Source organism: Haemorhous mexicanus, chromosome 5 (assembly GCF_027477595.1).
Source record: "Haemorhous mexicanus isolate bHaeMex1 chromosome 5, bHaeMex1.pri, whole genome shotgun sequence".
Classification (NCBI taxonomy): domain Eukaryota; kingdom Metazoa; phylum Chordata; class Aves; order Passeriformes; family Fringillidae; genus Haemorhous; species Haemorhous mexicanus.
This window is the reverse complement of record NC_082345.1, coordinates 5,635,271-5,643,584: the sequence shown is the minus strand read 5'-3', so window position 1 is coordinate 5,643,584 and position 8,314 is coordinate 5,635,271. Positions and strand designations below refer to the sequence as shown.

General features: G+C 45.3%; 1 protein-coding gene across 1 annotated transcript in view; it reads right to left on the bottom strand.

Moving 5' to 3' along the window:
* The window catches only part of CACNA2D4 (calcium voltage-gated channel auxiliary subunit alpha2delta 4), a 122,861-nt gene that overhangs the window by 51,801 nt on the left and 62,746 nt on the right, over nt 1-8,314 (bottom strand). The window lies entirely within an intron of this gene.

Below are 8,314 nucleotides of genomic sequence, written 5' to 3'. Positions count from 1 at the left end.
AAGAATAAGCTCATCCTGACGCATGTGGAACCACGCAGGATGTTAAACCCCACCACAAGCAAACCCTTGTGCCAGCCTGCTCTCACTGCTGTACTCTGTCACCCTGCTGGGCTCAGTCTGATCTTTAGAGAGAAACTGGGAGCAGAACCCAGCTACTCTTAATCTGCTCACAGCTGAGGCATTTGTTCTGCTAAAAAGGTATGTGCTGCAGGAGAATCACCATTATTGTCTATGACACATAGCATGGTGTCTATGACACATAGTTTAATCTCATTTTTCCAGCTAGGTAGAGGAGTGCACACAGATACTACTCAGCAGTTCATATAATACCAGAAACACAGAGCAGAAAAAAAGCAAAGCCAACACACTCATCTGATGACTCTAGGCTTTTTCAGTTCATGAACTGTCTGGGAGCAGGCTGTGATTTTCTGCAATTATTTATTATAATTTGATTACTATTTGATGGGTTTGTCCTGCTTACATACCTACTCAGGCACACATACAACACCCTATATAATAACCACGTAATTCTGTACATATAACAGATAAAATATATAAAATAGGATTCCTCCTCAGTATCTTGTCCATTAGCAGCTCACTGTGCTGGCTTGAAGAGGGTTTGCTAGCACTGACTGGAAGCACAGGTTGGAGGGTCAGCTTCTATCCTCCAACCAGATAAATGCAAGTCCTAGCACAGGATTTCTGAGGGCCAAAAAGACTTCTCTCCAAGAATAATGGGCAATACAACAAGCATTCACCAATGAACACAGTTAAAGAGTGAAATGTGAGTAAATAAACATTTCCTGCATCATTCTGGGGCGCCCTCTACATCTGTTGCAGCCCTGGAAATCTGGGGATAAGGCAGCATCCTCACAGCTCTTCTCCCTTTAGAGAATGGGGAAAAAGCAGCCAACAAGGGCCAGATCTGTCTTTCCCACAGTTCTGCTCTGCTGCAGCCAGGCAGAGGCCATGTGCAGGGCACCTGGAGACAAAGAGAAAGCAAGGCATGATGCTAATAATAACTCTGCCTCGCATGGAGCTTCTGGGCCAGGACAACAACATGCTGCTCTTTGCTTGGAGCTCCAGGCAGAGATTTGCCCCTTCACATTTGCTTTTTCTGAATCCTAACTTGGGAATAAACTTGTTTGTTAGCACAGCTGCAGAAAATCAACTTGGAAAGGGGACTGCAGGAGTGAGAAATGCAGGTGTTTCATTTGAGGGAATACACACAGACCATACCCTGCGATATTCAACCAGCTCCACGTAAAGCTCAAGGGAAATATGCACAGTAACAACAATGCTTTGCATTTCTATAGTGCTTGCCTTTGGCAGCTCTCTGGGAGCTTGCAAACATTAATGAATTCACAGAGGCAGAGATTCAGAGAATATAAAGGCCAGAAGGGACTTTAGATCATCCAGTCTGACCTTCTGTGTATCGCATGCTACTTGGAAATTGTGTGGAAAAGAACCACAAGCATTATTTGGGGGTGGCAGAAAATGCCTTTTTGTGAAAGGCTGAAAGAGCTCAATCTGTCTAGTTTATGAAACAGAAGTTAGAGAAACTATCCTGTAGAAAGACCAACAGTGAGTGCTTACATGCAGCTAAGTTGAATCTTCCAGAAAGGCATCTACCTTTGATTTGAAAAATACTCAAGAAAAAATATTGTTTCCCTTGGTATCTTCTGACAATACCTATTTGTGCTCATTGTTACCATTCATGCTTACTGACTAATTTTAATCTGTTTGGTTTTTCTGTCACAGTTTTTTGTTATTCTCTCTCCTAGATTAGAAAAAAATAAACCTCCAGTAACCAGCAGCTCTCTGTGGAGGCACTTTAAATCAAATTATCTCTCAGTCTTCTTTTAGGTACAATAGGCAGATTGAGTTCATTAAGACTTTCACTGAAAGCATTTTCTCACCTCTGGAACAACACTGGAGCCTATTGTCACATTGCTTCCAGCTTTTTCTCCTCCTTTCAGAAATATTCTCCTCATCCACCAGTATCTGTGCTCTATATTGAAGACACTACATGGCTTTTGCCACTTTCCTCTACTCCTTCCCACCAAAGAATGTCTCACCAGGCTGTGTGAACACTGTTCCTGCTTTAAAGATGGAGGCAAATGTAAATGCTAGGACAAAACCCTAACAAGTAATTTTGAGGGAGGAAGATTATGGGTAAGTGGTTCTGATCCTACCTTTATATTAGTATAAATTCAGTGCATTTTAAACATGAGCCTCCAGATTTATACAATTCTTGGCAAGAGAAAATCTAGCCAGTTATTTAAAAGGATTATCCCCTTCCAGCATTTTCCACTTTTTCATCCACTCAGAGTCTCATATGGTTGTTTTTCTCATATCTCTCACTGGACATAAATGTCTTGGATTCCCCAGTTATTTTTTTCCCTCTCCCCTTTATTTTTGTGTTCTTGTGACTGATCATTCCCTTTTCAATGAGTGCCTCTGACCAGCTGCTTCTCAGATTCTCCCTGCTCTGGTCTACTCAAATGTCACAAAACACACCAGCCCCCACATCCCCATCTGCTTTTTAAGGGTTTGTTATCATAAGCAGAGGTTTTTCTACTCACTGTTCTTTACTTTGCAAAACCCAAAGCAATCAAGAAAAACCACCACAATGTCAAAGGCTGAGAGAGGGGTTTAGGTCAGCCCTAGCTTCTGGCCTCCTAGGTGCTGTGCTGGGGCTTTCAGCTGCATTAACAAGCTTATTTTTATTCAGTCATGACTAAAATCATGGAGTGTGGGAACTACAGGGTAGGAATGCCCTGCCTTGTGCCCAAGGAGAATGCTGCAGTGAATGGGAAGTTCCCTGAATGTTTGTTTACCTTGCTTGTTGCTGTTTTTCCTTCTGTGACATGGTGAGATCAGGGACTTCAGCTGTTCCCTGGTCAAGGGATTACAGGCTAGCAGAGTCTCAGCTCTTTCTATTCAAGGCACCATCACTTTCTTACACACTTTTCAAGCTCCAGCTTAAATCCATTGTCTTTATACCTCAGATTCTCAGTAAGGCTGCATTACCCTAACAGACAGAAACCCACTTCTAGTTTTGCACCCTAAGTATTTTGCTAGCCTGTCTGTACTAGTCTATCTCCATACAACGTGCTTTAGTTTAAATGTGCTCTCCAAGATGCATTCATTACAGCAATCCTGTCTTCTTTGTCCTTGGTTGCATGTGGCTAAACAAGCTGGGTGCTCCAGGTTTCAGTGCCAGACTTCCCTTTCCTCTCGTCATCTGCCCATCCTGTCTGCTCTTGTCTCAGCCTTTAGTCCTTTGACCAAAACTGTAACACAGACTAGAGGGGAGGTCTCACAGGGCTGTGTTTTCCCACTGGGAAACACCTCCCTAAGCATGAGAACAGCATTTGCTTTGTCCCCAGCTGCACTGCACTGTGATTCACCATCATGCCACCATCACCTAATACAGAAGATCCCAGCACTTTTTTCCTGAGCTTTCTCAGGATATGTTTACCACTAAGTCTATCCAGCTGCCTTTCAACAAGGACAGGTCTTGGCAGATAACAATGGTTCCCTGAATTTAATGTGGGCATCAGGGAGCTTATATTGATGATCCGCACTGAGGATCCTCACTGAGATTTGGCAAAACTGGCTCAACAGTTCCCAGAAGACAAGGACTGCCTCCAGTCCTGCTTGCTGTGCTCTCTGCCAGATCTCTCAGAGTTCCCAGCTTACAGAAGATTTCTATTATTAGCTGTCAAGCATATGACCTTGTCTGTCCTACTACTGAAATTCATTCTGTTTCTGGTACTCCTGCCAAGGTCAAATAAGGCTTCCTCTACAATATCCTGGTCCTTCCATGTACTAGCAATGCCTTCTAGTGTTGATTCACCAGGATACCCCTTCCCTCTCCCCTATCTGAGTCAGGATCTCAGGATAATATCAGCAAAGGCCAATCCCATGGGTGACCATGGGGAGTGTAACAAGGAACATTTTGCTAGACTTTGATTGGTGATCTTGCAGCTGCTGTCTTCTCAGATTGACTTCTCCCTCCCTGCCACTTACAACTCCTCTGCCTCACTTGATCTTCCCCAGTCTAATTGTTCCTTATGTGGCACATAGCAATGCTTTACAACCTTTGGAATTTCCTTTGCCTTCCAGAAAAACAATAATCTGAAAGAAGGATGTTGGCTCAGCCTGGTGTTATCCAGAACTGATAAACTCATATTGCTTGACTCCCTTTCCCCCTAACTTCTTGGTAATAATTATACTTTCCTTGAAGATCTCCTCCAAAATGCTACACACATTGCAGAGGTCACACTTGAAAGGCCGAGCCTGACAAACTTATTTCTTGTCCTTCTTTAATCCTAACTGCTGAATTTTCACTTTTGCAGACTGCATGGAGTCACCACTGTGTGCAGAGCTGAAAAAAGGCCTTTGCTGTAAGTGTGTGTTTCCACATGCCAGCTCTCCCAGGGCCAGAAAGCACCCAGACCCAGCACTGTGAGTGCACTAATCAGCTTGAGCTGCTTATTCACAGCACTCAGCTTGTTTCTTTCCCCAAGGGTGATATTTCTGTCCTTATCAATAACTTGGGCACTGAGTCTTTAGTTTTTGCTCAGACTACAGACTCCTTGATCCCAACTTCACTCTTATTGACCAGAAGTGGCCCTACTTATTTCTTTTAATTTTTTTTTATTCCCCAAATAGCTGAAGAATATTAAGCCATTTGTTTTAACCTCCTTTGCAAGGTCTAGCTCAGCTTGATGTGTAAGCAATCCTCACTTTATCCCTACAATTCTGACCTCTAAGGGAGGGCAGGGCAGGGCAGGGCTAGGCAAGGCAGCCTTCTTTGCTGTCTGCTTTTTTCCATTCCACAGTCTCTCTGCAGAGCCAGCTTAAGCAGCTGCTTGCTGTCACAGACAGATAGAGGGCAAGAGAATCAGGATCCTCACAGAAATGGGGGCTTCACACTGTCCCCAAAAGCTCAACTGCTCCCTCCCCACACTCCAGACTTTGCACTGCTGCCTGTGAAAGCAGTGCCATGAGTCAACAGCAGAACACCCTCCACACATTGGGCAGCAGAGTGTAGAGTTGCCATCTAACCAGAATTATCTGTGATCCTGTGAGTGGGGTTTCTTTGTCCCAGTGAGAGAAGGGAAGAAAAAGGTCTTTTGAAGGAAAAGGGATGGCAGTCAGAGTCCCATTACAAAGCCTTATGATAGGCAGATCTGTGCCTTAGGTGATAGGTAGGGCAGGAGAAAAAGAATTCAGGATGAGTTTGGTGGCTAAAAGAATGTATCTTAGGAGGAGGCTGGAGCTGTACTCAGATCTGCTAAGTTTCTGTGGTTCTTACCCTGCAAAACTTGTCTGCTTCTGCCTCAGTTGAATTTAAGCTAAACCATCACACAAAACATTTCCTACAACCTCCTCTTCTGTGACATTTACCATCTTCATCCTCATATCTACAGACTGCTCCTTTTTGGCATCTTCTCACGTGGCTTTGCTCGTCTGCTGAACTGTAGGAGCTGACAGAGCTCAGGACATCAGTTATACCTGGGCTAAGGCTACAGACAACAGCATTTTACCCTGTGCACTTTGCATAAAAGACATGGGGCACCAGGAGGATAGCTGTGAGTGGGGTAATGAACTGGCCTTGCCTTCACACAGACTTAGGTGGTGTCAGGGATGCCAGTACCACTTGCTTGGCAGCCTGTGGATCTTCACACAGCTTCAAATGAAGGTCCTGCACCATTCATTACCCTCACTTTGTCAGTCCCCCCAAATACCCAGTGCTTACTGACAGCCCCTGAACACTTGGTAGAACTCCATGGCCACACAGATCAATCCTGCAACTACCTGGAAAACACCACAGACAGGAGGAAGTGCAAATTGCTCTGTGGTTCTGAATGTCTGTGCACGTCCCCAGCGAGATGTGCACACAGGGAGCCCAGGGATCTTACAACATACTGCAGAGCAGCTCTTTATGTACGCAGATACACACATGCATGCACCAATCACCTCGCACATCGTTTATCTACACATCCAATGCACTCCCACGAGCACCCCTGGGTGGGGATACAGGGCCCTGCTGATGCTGGGTAGGCAGGAGTTAATGGAAGAGAGGCTGGGAAGGAAATTAAAAGCAAAAAAAGTTGAAAGCCCAGCACATGATTCTTCTCCTATCACATCTGTGAATCCTGGATCGCAAGAGTAATTGTCTGCAATGAGTCAGACCAAAAGGCACAAGGTAATGGTTGCTATGGCAACCTGTGCACTGCTCTAATTCGGCTCGGAATTAAAATTATATCAAATAATTTGCAAGCAAAGGCAACATGGCAAAGGAGCTGGGTGCCAATCTAAAAAATCCAGCTATATGCAAGTCTCTCCTGAGTCAGTGTCAAGGGCTCTTTTCACTTCAAGAGTGACAGCCATGGCAATCAGTGGAGCTGTAGAGGCAGCAGTGATGGATAACCTTGGGCAAGAAGATTTCTGCTACACACGGGCAAGAGCGTGGTCCTGGACTGGAGCTCCAGCCTGGAACAGGCTCCAGGGCTGAGGATATCCTGGGACAGATGTCTCACCAGACCCTAAATGGGAAAAGTCATTGCTCACAATTTTTTATTGGGGCCCCACTGAGAAAATTCTCTGAAAGGGCTGGTGAGGGCAGGCCCTAGGCACAGGAACCTACCCACAGGTGTGTGCTGGGTGAAGCACTGCCTGAATGGGCTGAGGAAGGTAGGGCTCACTCTCTTAGAGCTTTTTCCCTAGTAAGTGGTGCAGTGCAAAAAATCAGGCATTCAGCAGAGACTACAAAGAAATATTTACTCTACAGAATTGGCTATTGTCTCCAGTTTTTTCCCAGACAAGGACTCCTCCCAAGGCAATAAACAATGTCTGCACACACAGGGGAGAGGCATGGTCCCTGTGCTGAAGATCTTATAACCTATGCAGACAGCACAAACACCATGGAAGAAAAGGAAATTGCTAAGGTCTAGTCAGGGTAGAATGCTATGAAAGATACCTCACATTACTATTTTTAGCATTCTTCTGAGGTCAAAATAGACTTATTTGTCCCTCTTGTCCCCAGTTACTGTCTTTGCATGGAGACATCTAGCTGAAGTTCTGTAGGCAGATGTTGCTCTCTCTCCTGTTCACTGAGCTGGCTGGAGGATAATCAGCTCTGAAAAGGGAACCATGTGGCCCCAGCACTGATGCCAAACCTTGATGAAAGGCAAAGTTTGGAAGACCAGAGCCAGTGCAAAATAACGCAACCACGTCATTTTTGTCTGGTTCATGGAAGAGTTTGTGTGTGCCCTGGAAACACCCCAAAAAGCAGCCTGGGTGTTCACAGGCATCCCCCAAGGCTCACTGTGTAAGCAGAATGCAATGGGTGGCGGGCAGGCAGATGGGGGGATGAAGAGTGCAAGAGATGCTGGTTTTGGCACACTAACATGTCACGGGGACACTGACATCTCAACCCTTAGGCCAGCCAAGTGTGTACCCACTGATAACAGCTCCAGACAGATGTCCTGAGAGGTGGAGAAGGCACAGCTGTGGTAGCACTAAAATCAGCACTATTTCTGCCATAGGAGTGTCCCTAACGCTTTCCATGACTCATTTCCAGGGCACGGCCTGTTCAGATAGCTCTGATTTTGTCGGATCAAATGGATGCGTGAGAAACTGCTCGGCCTTTGGGGATTGCCAGAAGGGGCTGGCATCAGGCAGAGACCAGACACATCAGGTGATGGGCTAAAAATGAGTTGTCTTCCTTCTTTTTATCCATCATACCACTGCATGCCAGGGGGTCCATGATTTCCATAAAGGCACCTGGTGATGCCTCAGGGGCTCAGAGAGGTCTCTGCACTGAGGTAACATTGGCACAACCTTTGGCATGAAAAGAGGGACAGCATTCCTTCTGAATACTGCAGTACACATTCAAGAGATCAGCTACCCTCATATTTTATATGGGTATCTTAATGCTGCTTTCTGGACCAGCCTAGTGAAATAATTTTAATTCTCCAGTTTATATGCAGCTATTTCCATGGAAAAGGTGCTTATGCTAGAGCTTATTTCCATGCATTTTAACAGCTTCTACTGATGCTACTGCCACTTTCCAGAGAGAAGGTTGAAATGTTTTATCCATCCAAGCAACAAAACCGTGGGAATATGGAATTGTGTGCAGATTAGCTTGAAAAGATGCCCCACCAACAGTCCTGCTGAAAAAGCCACCTGCACCTCCTGTTCCTGCTTGCTGGTAGCAGACAGCAGGTAGCCAAAAGAAGAAGACCAAGGGAGAGATGGAGAGACATCAAGCTGGCCAGGAACTGCTTTTCAGATTAAG